Raw genomic sequence first — 16,957 nt, 5'->3', positions numbered from 1 at the left:
TGGTGCTGGTGCTGGACTTCTCCCCGGGCACAAGTTGCCTGCACGTCTCGGTGAGCAGAAACCTCAGCTGGAAGGTCTCTGCCAAACTTAGTTACGCAGACAGCAGCGAGATGTGCTACACCGCCAAGCAATAACCAGTGGATCAGGTTCAGGGTCAAAGCTGTAAACTAAGCAGTCAAGCCCACCTTCTCCAGGGAGGGGTTTGAGTGGAAGGATTAAGTCCCACGAACGTTCTTTTCTCACCCTGAGGTCTGTGACTGTCCCATCCCACATGTGGTCTGTCCGCCTGAGCTCATGCCATGAACTCTGGAAGCGAGTCAGGGTGAGAATATGGGGGAAGGGTGGACCCAAGTGCTTCCCATTGTCCAGGTGCAGTCACTCCTTACTTCCCATCCTCACTGCGCCCATCCCGCCCCTGTCCCGGGTAGCTCATGTTGGGTGGTCTCATATATGGGTCCCCTGATTCTAAGATGAGCTACTCTGAGGAGCCACCCTTCCCAATCTCATTCCATCCACACCCACAGTAGTTGTCAGACATCATAGGATCACAGAGTAGGATCGAGAGCCTCCTCCAGCGAATCCAACATTTTGAGCATCCCGACACCCTGTCGTGGGGTTTGGTGACTTCTGCATCATCCCCCTCCTATGTTTTGGGAATTTAACAACAACCCTTGAACAAAACAGATCCGACCCTTGCTTTTGCTCATTCAATGCCTTACAGAACCTGGACCAGCCTCTACTCCCTTTACTCCCTGAATCACATCTTTCTCCCTCAAGGGAGATTATCCCTGATTACTTTTATTCACACACAGGGACACACAGTCACCAACCTGGAATGTCCTATCTACCATCATACCCCCTTTTGTGTAGCAAAACACCGGTCTTTCGGGAAGGCGGTCAGGCAGAACCACCCTCGCCTCACTCAAACACAAATCTGTCCCTCTGAGTCTCAGGCTGGTACAGCCCTGGGTCCCGGCTGAGGGAAGGAAGTGCTCCCCAACCTCCAGTGAGGGGGAAATCGAACATGGAGTTCAGACTCAGTCTCGTGTGTCCTAAAGAGGCAGTCTGGGAGATTGAGCTGGGACACGGAAATATCATTTCCAGGAAAATCTGTGTCATGGGGCGGGTGGAAGAGTATTTGACGGGGACCATGCAAGAACACAGACCTACTAACCACACTTGCCATAGAACCTGACGGGCCAATTTCCACTCAAGGGTATAGAGACGACCAGGCTGGAGGAGGGTGGTCAGCTGGCTAGGGCAGGGAGGATGTGAAAGCTTCCAGATTGGAGCTCTGGAAGGGGGTCATGAGTTCCTGCTGATGGGGAGGGGGAATGGCAGAGATGAATGGGAACCGCCAGACCCCAAAGGAGGAGGGGGGTTTGGAGAGAACTAGAAGAGGGCCTTCGGGGGAAAGGGAGGACGTGCCAATGTGGCCTGGCAGAACACACACAGGACCCAGACCTGGGACACTCCGCTGGCTTGACTGCAGGGATGGTAGCAGAGGCTGGCCCAGAGTCCCCACCACAGGATGCCAGAGATACTGTTCTGGAAAAGGCTCTGACGTGGAGCAGCGCCCCGCCCCGGCCCCCTACCCCTACCCCTACCCCTACCCCTCCAGAGAGAAGGCAGAACACAGAACACAGAATAGGAGAGGTACTTTAATTGGAAACTGCTGTGAAACTGGGGCGGGGCGGGGGCAAAACAAGGGGGAGAGGAAGCCCTAGCTGAGGCAGAACAGGAGGGAACGAGCTTGGCCACAGCTCCCGGGCCCCAAAGGTACCAGCTGCTCCTCTTGCAGGAAGACGCTGGGCTCAACCTGTGAAACAGCGGAGTCAGGGAAGAGCCTCAAGCCAGGGCCAGCCCCCAGCCCTGCTCAACAGCCAGGACTGTGGGAAGGGGTACGGCGTGTGTAACACTCACTTCAAAGGGTCTGGAACTTGTCAGCCTGGTACTGCATGGCGGCTGCAACAGGGACAGGCATTAGCAGGCGCTCCAGACAGAGGGATATAGAAGCCCGTCCCCCTATCCCCGTGAGGAACCGCCTAGCCCTGCAACCTGAAACCCCCTCCAGACCCGATGCAAAGAGCTCTGGGCCTGATCACTCCCCACCACCCAAATTGAATGTGGAACCGGTTCCTAAAGGGAAACAAAATGTGCCAGCAGCTCTCATGCTGTGGGCCGTGCCACAACCAGTCAGAACTCGTCACACAAACAAACAAACAATCCAACAAGAACCTTAGAAGCCACACCAAGCAGCAGTTCAAGGAAAAAATCAACGAGGCATCTCTAAAAGTCCTATCAGAAGGAGATTCCCTAGGACTGGTCTGGTTGGCAAAGTGTGCATGCAGTCCAGACAGTACTTTGCTACTTGTACACACGCCCAGCTGTACATGCACAGCCGGCTCCAGGGCCAGGCCTGCTAGGTTCTCCTCCCCACAGGGATGTTGGTCCCTGCGAGGCCGACTGCACCTGCAGCCCACCCCCACCCCAGGTGCCCACCTGGGTTCTGCACTAAGACACCGCTCTCCGTCCCTGGTTCCTCATACCAAGTTGCTCCTTAAGGTCGTCTATTTCTCTCTGTAGCACGAGACACTAGGCCAGCAGACACAGGAGGAAGAGAAATGATTAGTATACTCTGGCCTCCTCTCTCCTCCACCTTCTCCTCTCTCCAGGGCCCTCCATCCCAAAGCCGGGTGGCTAGACTGGCAAGGGCTCCTCAGTGGAAAGGAGGTGGGCTCCCCTCCGTGGGGTACGCGATGGGGGCAGGGGAGGGGGGGCCCCACACATGTCAGTTGAACTTGGACCCAGATCCCGCCCTCGAGTTTGGGCCTGCATTTCCAGGAGCCAGAGGAAGCATTACCCAAGGACAGCCCGGCGTTCCCAGTGGCTGCTGCTGCCTTTCCGGTCTTGGGGGATGGTCAAGTGGCTCCCGGTCACCTGAGAGGGAAAGGACACACAATCCAGCTTCCCAGGCTCCCAGTGAGGTGGAAAGGGCCAAGCGGGGTCTAACGTGAGGTGAGGCAGCACCACCCTCCGCTGGCAACAAGCCGCCCCTGCTCTGCCCAGCAGCCCGAACCTTCTCTCTGGGCCTGCCTCCCCTGTTCCCCGGGGGCAGCCATTTCGCCACCGCGGTCCCCAAAGACTGTGGCTCTGGATTCGACCCTCCCAGAGCTGCAGCCACAGCCAGCACGTGGGAGAGCAATGTGGGCGAACAGGACTTAACAGAAAAGGCTGTTCCCCTGCAAGTCTACACCCGGAGGAGCTGTTTGGGGCACTGCCACCGATCACCCCGGCCGCACAAACCCCACACAGAGGATGATGTGGCTCAAGGCCAGCCCTGCCAGCACCCCATCTCCTGTGGGAGAAGCTGCCTGGGAGCAAGGCTGTGCCCCCAGCAGAGACAGAGCCAGAGGTTTCTGTCCTCAACCCCTCTCCCCTCCCCTCATATCAAACCCACGACACTCACCTGAGGGGACAGGCCCCCTGGGCATGACTTCTCCTGGGTTCAGGGCCAAGGGCTCTGAGTTTCCTGGATCTTGGGGGCCTCTGGTGTTGAGGTCGCCACTGCTGGCTTTTCCACGATGCATGCGTGGAAAAGATGTGCCTGGCCTGTAAGCTGGCAGCTGAAACAAGAATTTCTCACCGATTTGGACTAAGGATGTGTGTGTGTGTGGGGGGTGTGTGGGGTGTGTGTGGGGTGTGTGTGTGTGTGTGTGTATGTGTGTGTGTGTGTGTGAGAGAGAGAGAGAGAGAGAGAGAGAGAGAGAGAGAGAGAGAGAGAGAGAGAGAGAGAGAGAGAGAGAGAGAGAGAGAGAGAGAGAGAGAGAGAGAGGGAGGGAGAGAGAGTTGTGTGATTCGGGGCCGGGGTGAGGCAGGGAATTGGGAAGGGAATTGAAAGGCTGATCTCATTAGCACTTTCTCCCTCAGTCAGCCCCAGGCCAGCAGGCAGAGCTGATCTAGGGACAACAGTGGGGCACTGAGAAAGCCCAGGTCCCCTGCAAGGAAGGTCTGGGGAACAGCTAGGAAGTAGGAATCAGGAAGCTGGTGAGTCTAAATACTGAGGCTTTTGGGGGAAGCTTTTAAGGGATCCCCCGACCCAATTCAGCTACCAGCCCTCCCTTCCATCCCAGCCCCAGTCTCGCAGAGGAGGCTGGAAACAGGCCAAGGGTGGAGAACCGGGCCCAGCACACCCGAAGTGCTACCTTAATGTTTGTCCCTAGTAAAAGGAGCCCGACCTGGCATCCTAATGACCCAGTGACCGAGGGGCACCCAATGACGACCCCTGAGGGATGGACAGAGGCAGCATGGGTGAAGACGTGTGTCCTGGGGGCGGTTGGAGCGGGGGTGGGGGAAGAGTGGGGAGAGAGGAGGAGCATGGCCTACTCACTCGGCGCTTTGCGGCTGGGTCTCTATTTGGGTCCTTATCTTCTCCCGCCACCGCCTCAGACTCCCTTGCCCGCCTGGCCACGGATTTCTTCCCAGCGCCGGTGTGCTTGGACTGTTCGGTTCCCAAAGGGACCAAGGTATACCTCTTGGATCTCCCAAGCAGCAGAATACCAGAGATTGGGGGCAAGGTGGCCGGTTCCAGGGCAGTTGCCGAGATTCGCTCTCCCCCGGAAGGGAAGGTTGTCCCCAGGGCAAGTTTGGAGGCTCCCCTGAGGGATTTCTTCTCCTGGGCTCCCTTCTTCCTAGGAGTGACCCGCGGCAGGCCACCTGCAGCAGCAGCAGCAGCAGCAGCAGCTCCCGGGTAGCTGGGCCTGCTGCCCCCCTTCCCCCAGAGCACGCTCCGCATTTTCTTAGGGGAAGAGATGCCCTGCTCTCCCACGTCCTGCGTTTCCACAACCGAAGTGAGTCCTCGTGGAGCCGAGGACAGGGAAGAGCCTGGCACGTGAAGAAAATTCTCCCTGACTTGGAAATTCGAGTGTCTGGGAGTGTCCCGGGGATCCTCGGGTGTGCTGGGCTCGGCCTGGCCTCCTCCTCTGGGGTAAGTGCTCACCGTCATCAGCTGTGTCTCACTGAACTCATCTGAGGACTCGGGGTTGGACAGCAGCCAGGCCAGGCCTTCCTCGGGGAGCCGCTGGCGATCCGCAGCCACGTTCAACCTACGCTTAGGGCCTCTCTCAGGGTTCGCCCAGGCCCGGCCCGCTTCGGGCCCACCGAGGTGGAGAGGGCGGGCCGGAGCTGGCGGCGCTTCCCCACAGCTCTGGTCGGGCGCTCCTCGACCGCCGGGACCCGCCTCGAGGCCGGCCCACACGGCGGACACTTCGAAGGCGGCGCAGCTCGCCGGGGACGGGTGTCTGCGGACGCCCAGCACGTCGCACTTGGCCAGCTGCAGCAAGATGGCCGCCGCAGACTCCTCGTCCAGGAGGTCCCTCGTGTCGTCAGCCGGGGAGCCAGGTCGGCCTTCGGGGCCCCACGGCACCGGCCCTCCCGCTTCCAGCATCTCCCGCTCCGACTGGAAGCCCTCGGGGTCCGGGAAGCCGCCCCCGCCCTCGCCGCTCCGCGGCTCCCCGGGCTCGGGGCCTGGGTCGGGTCCCCATGGGACTGTGGGGCCGGCCGGGCCGACGCCGGCCCGCTCCCCGCCCTCTGGGCCGAAACCCGTTCCCCACACAGACACCTCATCGAGGGAGCTCATGTCGCGACCCTGGCGGCGCCGGAACCGGGGCGACGGTCGATGGCCCGAGTCGCGGTCGCGGGCGCGGTCACGGCGGGTGAGGCGGGCGGCGCTCAGAGGGCAGCGGCAGCCACCTCACGCGCCGCACGAGCTCGCCTCAAACGAGACGACGCGCGGCTTCCAGCGCGCCTCCCACGCCCGCGCCGCGGCCTCCTCATTGGTCCGGGCCCCGCCAACCAGCGGGCGCCTTGTTCGCCTGCCGCCTCGAGGCCTAACCAATGGGGTCGAGGGCCTCTGGTTTGCCCCCAAGCCTGTGGGCGGTCCGGCCAGTGGGCTGGCGAAGGGGATGGTGGGAGTGCCTCCCTCTGTCAAGCCTCTCAGCCCGCCTCCTCCTGTCCCGCCTCCCCTTTCCGGTTAGAGTCACAGCTGCTCTGAGCCTCCGTCTCCCATCTACACAGGGGGTCGGGGAGTTAGGGCGCTGGGCTCCACGGGTGGTGAGGATGAAACGTCAAGATGGAGGCGCTGGACGCCTAGCACGCGCCGAAAGCATTTGCCAGCCTCCCTTCCACCGCAAGCCTTACGACCCGACAGGAGAATGGGCACGGGAGTCCCGCAGTCAGTGATCAGGGGTCGGCCAGAGAGCAAAGGGATCGTATTTTCGTTCTGTAAGGTCTCTGTCTCAACTGCTCCATCAAATGTGGCTCAGCAAACGTTATTGGCAGGCGGGTTTGCCGGACAGACTGGGGTTGGCCTCGCTCCATCAGCCCTTCCCCCGCTCTGAGGCAAATTCAAAGAAGAGGAAATCGCAGTGGCCAGTTACACCCCAAGAGATGCTCCCCACCGCTGATCCTGGAGATGTGAGCTAAAACCACGAATCGGGTTTCACACACTAGGTTGACAACCTTCAAAGAGCTTAACCATTCCGAGGGTGGGAGAGGTTAGGAGCAAACCCCTGTGGCGGTGGTGCAAGAGATCCATTTGGGAGGTAATCTGGCAGAATCCATTGAAAGCAACTTAGTGCCAGCACGGACTCTGTGCCTGGCACTCTTCTAAGCGCTGGGCATAAATAGTAATGCATCCGCGTGACACGCCTAGAACTATAGTACCAACTATTACTGGCCTCTTACCGGTGAGGAAACAGGCACTGAGAGGTTCAGCCACTGGCCCAAGGTCATTCGGCTCGTGGGGATCAGCGGCAGGATTGAAACCAATCAATCTGACTCCAGAGTCCTTGCTTTGAGCCCAAGATCTTAAAACTGGAAGGAAAAATAAAAGCTATTTCCTCTATGTTCCGGCAAGTCCGCTGCCTGGTACTTCTTCCGGAGACACGCTGGTACCTGTAGTGTACAAGAACACAGGCACAAGGGTGTTGGTGATGGGAAAAACTGGGAACACTCCAAATTCCCATCAGTAAGGAAATGGATGAATGCAACGTGGCTTAGCATCCAGTAGCATAAAGCGTGGCAGTCCAAAGGAATGCATCAGGCCATTCTCACAGCCTTCGAAAGCATCCGCCTGACTTCAAACTGTAAGTTGCAGAACGATGGCTTTGGATTCACATTTGTAAATTAAAGCACTTGCGTGCGTGGGCACACACACACACACCAGTCAATCCTATGTAATATATGAGAATTCATTCAAGTATATGTACAAGTATGTTTTAAAGTTTTGAAGGACGCACAACCAAGGCCTACCAGTTGTGATGGCGGTGGGTGTGGATAGCCAGGTGTCTCTCAATTTTTCTTGGAACTGTCAGTTCTCAGCTTCCCTGAGCTGAGCAGTACTGATGTCTGGGGAGTGGTCCCTCTCTTGGTTTCTATATGGCCCATGGATGTTAGAATTTCCCTTGTCTGCCACCCAACTCCTACTCTGACACCCCTCCATTCCTCCCATACCTTCCTTCTGCTCTTTCCCTTTCATACTCCTCTGCCTTCAGTCACCTCTCTCTCCTGCATCCTGCTCTGGCTGACCTCCTGGAGAGTCCTGGGATGTCTGAACCCCTCTTGTCTGTGGAACTCAAAGGCCCAGTTTTCTGGGTCTGCACCTGAGAAGCTGGCCATGCTGGAGAAGTTACAGAGCAGGGGAGATTGGGTGCACTGTAAATCTGCAATCCTCCTCCTCGAGCCTGCCCCCGATGGTGCCTGCCTGTTTGTGGATACCGCCCTCTTCCACTTCTCCCAGTGACTTTTTAAGTCATGGTGTGCTATTTCAAATATGTTAAAATGAATAAGGAAGGATATAGCAAAATCTCCTGCATCCACCAGCATCCTATGAAACATTACCGGTGGATCCAGTGGAAGCCTCCGTCTTCCCTCTCACCATTTCCACTCCCTTCCTCCCTCCCCCATAGAGAGACTCCCAGAACTTCTTCTCACCTTCTCCACTCTCTTCGTCCCTGTGGCTCTCCTACCTGCTCTTCCCCTGCATCCCATACGTCTCCAATGATGTCACTAATCTCTGCTTTACCCCCCTACACTCACCAGGATCCAATACTGGTTTTGACTTACTCTCTTGGCCTGGGGTGGGAGCCAGTGTCAGAGGTTCCTCTTGGCCTTCCCAAGGTGATAGCTCTTACTCCACAGACCAATGACCCAATGTGCAGGTCATTGCTCCAACTGCCAAGTGTATCACTTAGAATTATCAGCTTGGGGACTGGAGAAATGACCACTATGTTGGTCCAGGGACCCAGTCAGCTCACCGTGAACTGATATCTATCCCCAACTCCTTTTACTGCCAGAACCTCATAAGCCCCACTCTAACAGGGCCCCATCATGACACTTTGGGCTTCCGGGATCAATGTCAGCTCAGAACCTGTGGCCAGTAGTCCTAGACATGTCTGTGTCCAGTGCCAGTGTGCAGTCACCCAAGCATCAAAGAAAACTGCTATAAACATTTGCATACAGATTTTTTGCGAATGTAAGTTTTCATTTCTCTTGGGTAAATATCTAGGAGTTAACTTGCTGGATTGAATCGTTAGTGTAGTTTTAACTGTTTCCAGAGCGTCTGTACCATTTTTTGCATTCTCACCAACAATGCAGGGGAGTTCTAGCTGTTCCTCAGTCTCTCTAGCACTTGGTATTGTCTGTATTTTGTTTTTATTTCAGCCATGCTTATAGCTATGTTGTGGTATTTCATTGTGGCTTTAGTTATTTCCCTAATGACTAATGAGGTCAAACATCTTCTCAATAGCTTACTGGCCATCCAGTAAGCACAATGTCAGTTCGATTTTTTTTTTTTTTTGCTCATTATTTATTGGGTTGTTTGATTTCTTATTACTGAATATCGAATGTTCTTTATCTCTTTCGGATACAAGTTCTTTACCATGTGTGCTTTGCAAATATTGTTTCCCAGTCTGTGGCTTATGCTTTCAAAAACAAAGAAACAGACAACACAATTTAAAAATGGGCAAAGGAATTGATTAGATATTTCTCCAAAGAAGACACATAAATGGCCTACAGGTATATGAAAAATGCTCAACATCACTAGTCATCAGAGAAATGCAATTCAAAACCACAATGAGTTATCACCTCAAAACTGTTAAGATGGCCAGTATTAAAAAAAAAAAACAAAACAAAACTTAAAATAGCAAGTGTTGGCAAGGAAGTGAAGAAAATGAACCCCTTGTGCATTGCTGGGGGGAGTGTAAAATGGTGCACCCACCATGGAAAACAGTATGGAAGCTCCTAAAAAAATAAAAATAGAACTCCCATATGATCCAGCATTCCCACTTCCGTATATTTACATTTACATTACAAACTAATTGAAATCAGGATCTTGCATAGATTATTGCACTCCCATGTTCATTGCACCATTATTCACAATAGCCAAGAGATGAAAACAACCTAAATATCTGTCAACAGGTGAATGGATAAAAGGTAGTATATATAATGTATACATATAACAGAATATTATTCAGCCTTTAAAAAGAAGGAAATCTTGCTATATGCTGTAGTATGGATGAACTTTGAGGATATTATACTAAGTGAAGTAAGCCACTCACAAAGGACAAATACTGCATGTTTCCACTTATATGCGGTATCTAAAGTAGTCAAACTCTTAGAAGCAGGAAGTAGAATCCTGGTTGCCAAGGGCTTGGGGGAGGGGGAAATGGGGAGTTGTTGTTCAATGAGTATAGATTTGCAGTCATGCAAGATGAAGAATTCTGGAGATCTGATTACAACAATGTTCATATAGTTAACAACATTGTACACTAAAAAATTTGTTAATAAGGTCGGTTTCATATTATGTGTTTTGGCAATAAAAATAAGTTAAAAAATAAAATGCCTTATTCAGTGGCTTTTCATATATTCCCAGTTGTGCATCTATCACAATCAATTTTAGGATATTTTTGTTAGCCCAAGAAGATGCCCTGTATCCCTTAGCCATCACCCCCTACCCCCCAACCCACCCCAGCCCTATAGGCAAGTAATAAACTACTTTCTGTCTCTATGATTTGCCTAGTTAGGAAATTTTGTATAAATGGAATCACACAATATATAGTACGTTTTGTCTGGCTTCTTTCACTTAATATAATGTTTTTGAGGTTCACTCATGTTGTAGCATGTATCAGTACTTCAGTTATTTTTATTGCCAAATAATATTCCATGGTATGGCTATACCACATTTTATTTATACATTCTTCAGTTTATGGGCATTTGGGTTATGTTTAGTTTGGGAATATTATGGATAATATTCCCAAACTAAATGCTGTTACGAATATTCATATACATTTTGAGTTCATGAGTTTTTTTGTGAACATATGTTTTCAGTTCTCTTAGGTAGATCCCTAGGAATGGACATTCTGGATCATATGGTAACTCTATGTTTAACTTTTTAAGAAAATACCAGAATATTTTCCAAAGAGATTCAACTATTTTACATTATCACCAGAAGTGTATGAGGATTCAAATTTCTCCAAATCCAAATATTTGTTATTATCTGTATTTTGGATTATAGCCATCCTATTGTTTTTGCAACATGGTATCTCATTATGGTCTTGATTTATATTTCCCTACTGACTAGTGGTTCTGAACATCCTTTCATATGCTTATTAACCGCTTCTATACCTTCTTTGGTGAAATGTCTATACAAATCTTTTACCCAATTTTTTAATGGGGTCATTTTCTTATTTATTTATTATTCTTATTCTTTATTCTGGATACAAGTTCTTTGTTAGATCTGTGACTTTCAAATATTTTCTCCCAGTCTGTACCTTGTCTTTTCATTTTCTGAATAGTGCCTTCTGAAGCATAAATGTTTTAAATTTTGATGAAGTCCAATTTATCAAGTTTTTCTTTTATGGATCATGCTTTTGGTGTTATATCTAAGAAATCATTGCCTAACTCATGTTTACAAAGATTTTTCTCCTAGGGTTTCTTTTAACAGATTTATAGTTGTAGGTTTTACTTTTAAGTCTCTGATCCATTTTGCATTAAGTTTTGTGTGTGCTGTGAAGTAAGGTTCTAAGTTTGTATTTTTGCATGATATCCAGTTGTACCAGCACCACGTGTTGAAAAGACTATCCTTTCCCCATTGAATTGAGAATCATTGACCATAAATATAAGGAGAGTTCGTTATTTCTGAACTCTCAATTCTGTTCCATTGATCTCTCTCTATGTCAGTACTACACTAACTTGATTATCTGTATTTTTATAGTAAATAGTTTACTATTATAGTAAACTATTACTATAATACTACTAATACTATAGTAGTATAGTATACTATAGTAGTATTATAGTAATAGTTTATAGTTTTGAAATCAGAAAGTGGACGTCTTCCAGGTTTGTTCTTTTTCAAAGTAGTTTTGGATATTCTGTTTTGTTTTGTTTTGTTTTGTTTTTCATTTCCATATGAATTTTTGGATCAGCCTGTGAATTTTTACAAAGAAAGCCTGCTGAAATTTCGATAGAGATTGAATTGAATCTATATATCAATTTGGGGAGAATTACCATATAAATATTGAGTCTTACAACCATGAACATGCAATGCCTTTCCATTTATTTAGATCATCTTTAATTTCTCTCAACAAACATCAATTTGTGTTTCTCAGTGCATAAGTATTACATTTGGTTTGTTAAATATATGCCTAAGCATTTTATTCTTTTTGATGCTATTGTAACTAGAAGTAAGTGTTCCTTAATTTCATTTTTGGATTATTTGCTACATGTATATAGCAATAAAATTTGTTTTATGTATTAATCTTGTATTCTGTGATCTGCTGAACTTCCGTATTAGTTCTACCATTAGAACCATTTTTGTGGATTCCTTAGGATTTTCTGCATATGAAATCATGTCATCTGAGAATAAAAAAATTTCCTTTTTTATTTCCTATCTGGATGACTTTTAGTCCTTCTTCTTCCCTGTTTGAACTGGCTCAAACTTCCAGTGCAATAATGAATAAAAGTAGTGAGCATGTCTTTGTTGCTGACTTTAGGGGAAAAGTATGCAGTCTTTCACTACTAAATATGATGTTAGCTGTAGGTTTTTCATAGATATTCTTTATCATGCTGAAGAAATTTCTTTCTATTCCTAGTTTTTTATTGTTTTTATCATGAAAGGTGGTCGAATTTTGTCACATGCTGTTTCTGTGTCAGTTAATATGATAATGTTTCAGTGCTTTCTTCTTTTAAAATAGTGTATTACATAAATTGATTTTTAGATGTTAAACCAACCTTGTATTTCTAGAATAAATCCCACTTGGTTATGGTATATAATCCTTTTTATATGTTTCTGAATTCAGTTTGTTAACATTTTCTTGAGGGTTATTTCATCTATATTCATGAGAAAGATTGGTATGCAATTTTCTTTATTTTGGATGTCTTTGTGTGTTTTGGGCATCAGGGTAATTGTGCTGGTCTCAGCCAATCGATAGTGATCCTGTCAGCTAGAAATACCTGGAGGCACTCACCTGGACTCCAAGGCGAGCCCCCACAGATATTTCCCCTTTCAGAACCAATGTTGTGGTTGAACTAGCCCTTGTGGTTCTTATTATAATTGCAAGATGCACCTCAGCAGTAACCTTTAGGAAACTTTGAAAGGAGGAAGTTTATTACTCACAAGTCCTGGAGGGTACATGGCATGCCTTGGACCACACAGAAAGGTTGTGGGTGGAGAAAGAGAGCTGGGACCTGGGGTTATGTTTTTATCGGGGTCAAGAGTGAGGGGCCTAGGGTTTCTCAGATTCACTCTTTATTGATGAATTTAAAACAGAATGGGAATTAAAGTACAAGAAGGGAAAAACAAGCAGCCAAAGGGTCAGTTATCTAAGTCAATCAGAGATCTCTAAAACAAAGGAAACTTCAGGGGTGTGGTGGCCTGGCTCTTTACCTAGTCGTGTAGCTGGCAATTTGTTCTTTTTGATATAGCTGTCTTTGAAGTGGTGCCTCAGCAATCAGAAGCTTAATGTCAGGCACTTGCATTACAATTAAAAAAAAAAAACTGTCAGAGGCTCACACTACAGTAATATTGGCCTACTAGAGCTATTTTGAAAGTGTTCATTCCTCTTCTATTTTCTGGAAGAATTTCTGGAGTGTTGCTATTATTTCCATCTGAAATGTTTGATAGCATTCAGCAGTGATGCCATCTGGACAGGAGCATCATTGTGGGAAGATTTTTAATTATTAATTTAATTGACTGTCTATTATTGAGTCTGTTTTGAAGTTTGTGTCTCTCTACAAATTTTTTCATTGCATATATGTGTCTAATTTGTTGGTATAAATTTTGTCATACTATTTTCTTATAATTTTTAAAATTCAATAGGCTCAATGGTGATGTCTCCTTTTTCAGTCCTGATTTTAGTGATTCCTTAGGAATCTCTTTTTTTCTTCTTGGTCAGTCTGCCTAAGGTTTGTGATTTGTTATCTTTTGGTTTCATTGTGTTGTCCAAAAAAATTAATCAATAGTCAATCTAAGAAAAATGGAAATTTTTATTTGAGCCAACCTGAGGACTATAACATAGGAGACAATCTTCAGAAAACTCTGAGGACTGTTCCACCCATTGGAGGTAAAACCGTTATATAAGTTTTTGAGACAAAGTAGCATATTAATAGTTTACATAGTCCAACAAGGCGAGTAGTGGGTATTAATGACCCATTACAGGATTGAGAAAGGAAAGTTACTCTTAAGGAGTTACCTTGCTGGTTCCAGGAGGAAATTTCTTTTCTTTCTTTCTTTTTTTTTTTTTCTGTTTTTTTTTTTTTTTTGGCGTGTGGGCATTCCTGTATCTTTTAAGGGGATCTAGTTAATGTATAATGTGATGCACAAATCACACTAAAGGGGAGGGGGTAGTGGCTCAAATGGGCAGAGAGAATTTTATGTTTAAAATTTTTCTTGTCCTGCCTGAAAATAATTTTATTTCATTAATTCCACTTTTGATCATTAATCTTTCAATAGGAAGCATTAGGTGATCAAGTATTTGGTCCCTAAATGTTAGGGTGATTCTTTACCTGCCTTGGGTCCATCATGTCCCTTGATGCTGGGTCCTAATAGCCCGGTTCTTTCTTTCCTTTTAGGGGGTGGTACTAGTAAGATGTCTGGCAAGGAATAACGGTCAATTCCAAGTTGTCCAATAGGACTTGCACCAATTTTACCTTGCATGTGCATTGTGCATGTCCATTATTTTATAGAGAACTATAGATGTGATCAATAGTTCCCAGTTGTTTAGATATCATTATCTTAGTAGGAGCAGGTGATACACAGTGCAAAAAACAAGAAACTAAAACTTTATAAGTTACACAAACTGTAATCAAAGTGGGCAATAGGAGGAACAATATCATTAGTAAAGATTTAAGCCAATATCCTCTTGAACCAAACCATTTTCCTAGCATTTCCCTTAAACTGGGAAGAGGATCATTCAGAGTGGAAATCTGATTTTTCAGACGCACCATAAGGGGGGGTTGCATTACAAGACTCATCAGGTATAAAAACACAACATTCACTATGTATTATAGCATAAGCTCCCCCTTGAGAGGTGTTAGAATATTGAGGGCCATGCAATTCTGTAGGACTGCTTTTCTCATCATGGAAATTTCTGAACTGAGCAAACAAATGGCTTGGTTACTATCATTTAAGGATTGCTGGGTGAATTTTGTTAAAGCCTCTGTATGAGTAATGATATCTTCTATTCCAAGTGAAGGAATAAATATTGCAGCCAAATAATCATACCATTGGAAAACTGATTGAACCCAACATGCCAACATTGAAAGCAGAATGACAGCAGCTGTTTTCAAGGCTACCTGTAGGTGACATTGAGCCTAAAGGAAACCAATTGTACACCATCCTAACCAATCTGGGGAGATCCAAGGCCATAAATTTGTTCCATAAACCTATTGGGTCCTGTTAGGAGCTATCCCACCATTTTAACATCTAGTGAAAACCGTCTTTCAGACCTTGAAACATACACCCAAAGGTTATCAAACATTAGATAGGATTAATTTGGGATTTAAAAACATTGACTAATGTGGATCTGATGCCATCGTTCTGCAACTTGCAGCTTGACGTCAGGCGGATGCTTTCGAAAGCTGTGAGAATGGCCTGATGCATTCCTTTGGACTGCCACGCTTTATGCTACTGGATGCTAAGCCACGTTGCATTCATCCATTTCCTTACTGATGGGAATTTGGAGTGTTCCCAGTTTTTCCCATCACCAACACCCTTGTGCCTGTGTTCTTGTACACTACAGGTACCAGCGTGTCTCCGGAAGAAGTACCAGGCAGCGGACTTGCCGGAACATGGAGGAAATAGCTTTTATTTTTCCTTCCAGTTTTAAGATCTTGGGCTCAAAGCAAGGACTCTGGAGTCCCAGAGCAGGGATTAGGATTTGGACATCTTTGGGCATGATTACTCTGCCCACCACACCCAGCTCCCTCTCCAGAGCTCACCTACACCTACCTTCTTTGTTTGTATCAGTTCCCCCCAAGAGTCAGAGAGAGCAGTTGGCCTGTGGTTGGGCTGGTGCTGGTGTGGAGCGGGTGGGGTGGGGAGGGGGCATCTTCCCAGTAATTGGGCAGGGAGCAGAAGCAGGCAGGATGGGGTCTAGGGCTCTCCAGGCCAGCCGCCACTGTCTCCCAGGCTGGAGAAGGGGCTTGAGGGGAAAGGCAAATGGGGTGAACTGAATGAGGGTGGGGTTCTGACCTCCTCCTACACACGGGGGCCAGATGTATGACCTGCCACTATTTCCCTCTGGAACTGGAAAGCTCAGGGCCAAGCCACAGCCTGTGATATACATGTTTCCAGCAACATTTTTCTGTGGTAGTTGGTCAGAACACGGAACAGAGAGATTGTGTGCTCAGTGGAGGGAAGGGAGGCAGGGAAAATGCATCACCAAGGGTTGAGGTCACGCCCTCCCATGTCACCTCCCTTTCAACAAGCTTCTCTATTTCCTCACACTGGTGACCACAGCCCCGAGACCCCCTCTGCCGACAGGCGGTGCTGGTGCTGGTGCTGGACTTCTCCCCGGGCACAAGTTGCCTGCACGTCTCGGTGAGCAGAAACCTCAGCTGGAAGGTCTCTGCCAAACTTAGTTACGCAGACAGCAGCGAGATGTGCTACACCGCCAAGCAATAACCAGTGGATCAGGTTCAGGGTCAAAGCTGTAAACTAAGCAGTCAAGCCCACCTTCTCCAGGGAGGGGTTTGAGTGGAAGGATTAAGTCCCACGAACGTTCTTTTCTCACCCTGAGGTCTGTGACTGTCCCATCCCACATGTGGTCTGTCCGCCTGAGCTCATGCCATGAACTCTGGAAGCGAGTCAGGGTGAGAATATGGGGGAAGGGTGGACCCAAGTGCTTCCCATTGTCCAGGTGCAGTCACTCCTTACTTCCCATCCTCACTGCGCCCATCCCGCCCCTGTCCCGGGTAGCTCATGTTGGGTGGTCTCATATATGGGTCCCCTGATTCTAAGATGAGCTACTCTGAGGAGCCACCCTTCCCAATCTCATTCCATCCACACCCACAGTAGTTGTCAGACATCATAGGATCACAGAGTAGGATCGAGAGCCTCCTCCAGCGAATCCAACATTTTGAGCATCCCGACACCCTGTCGTGGGGTTTGGTGACTTCTGCATCATCCCCCTCCTATGTTTTGGGAATTTAACAACAACCCTTGAACAAAACAGATCCGACCCTTGCTTTTGCTCATTCAATGCCTTACAGAACCTGGACCAGCCTCTACTCCCTTTACTCCCTGAATCACATCTTTCTCCCTCAAGGGAGATTATCCCTGATTACTTTTATTCACACACAGGGACACACAGTCACCAACCTGGAATGTCCTATCTACCATCATACCCCCTTTTGTGTAGCAAAACACCGGTCTTTCGGGAAGGCGGTCAGGCAGAACCAC

The 16,957-nt window shown here is 48.1% G+C and overlaps 1 long non-coding RNA gene and 1 pseudogene across 2 annotated transcripts in view; one reads left to right on the top strand and one right to left on the bottom strand.

The window, feature by feature from the left end:
- The window catches only part of LOC309620857, a 1,080,383-nt gene that overhangs the window by 496,370 nt on the left and 567,056 nt on the right, over positions 1 to 16,957 (top strand). The gene's annotated exons all lie outside the window — the stretch shown is intronic.
- Positions 1,646 to 5,638, bottom strand: LOC309620223 (uncharacterized protein CXorf49 homolog pseudogene; annotated as a pseudogene). Its single transcript has 5 exons — positions 3,470 to 5,638; positions 2,864 to 2,940; positions 2,503 to 2,595; positions 1,924 to 1,965; positions 1,646 to 1,819 (listed from the first exon to the last, which is right to left on the bottom strand). The product of its transcript is annotated as an uncharacterized protein CXorf49 homolog pseudogene (transcript).

This window comes from Balaenoptera borealis (genome assembly GCF_965194805.1).
Source record: "Balaenoptera borealis genome assembly, chromosome: X".
Lineage (NCBI taxonomy): Eukaryota > Metazoa > Chordata > Mammalia > Artiodactyla > Balaenopteridae > Balaenoptera > Balaenoptera borealis.
Note: the sequence above shows the minus strand (reverse complement) of the source record. Positions and strands in the feature narration are given on the sequence as shown.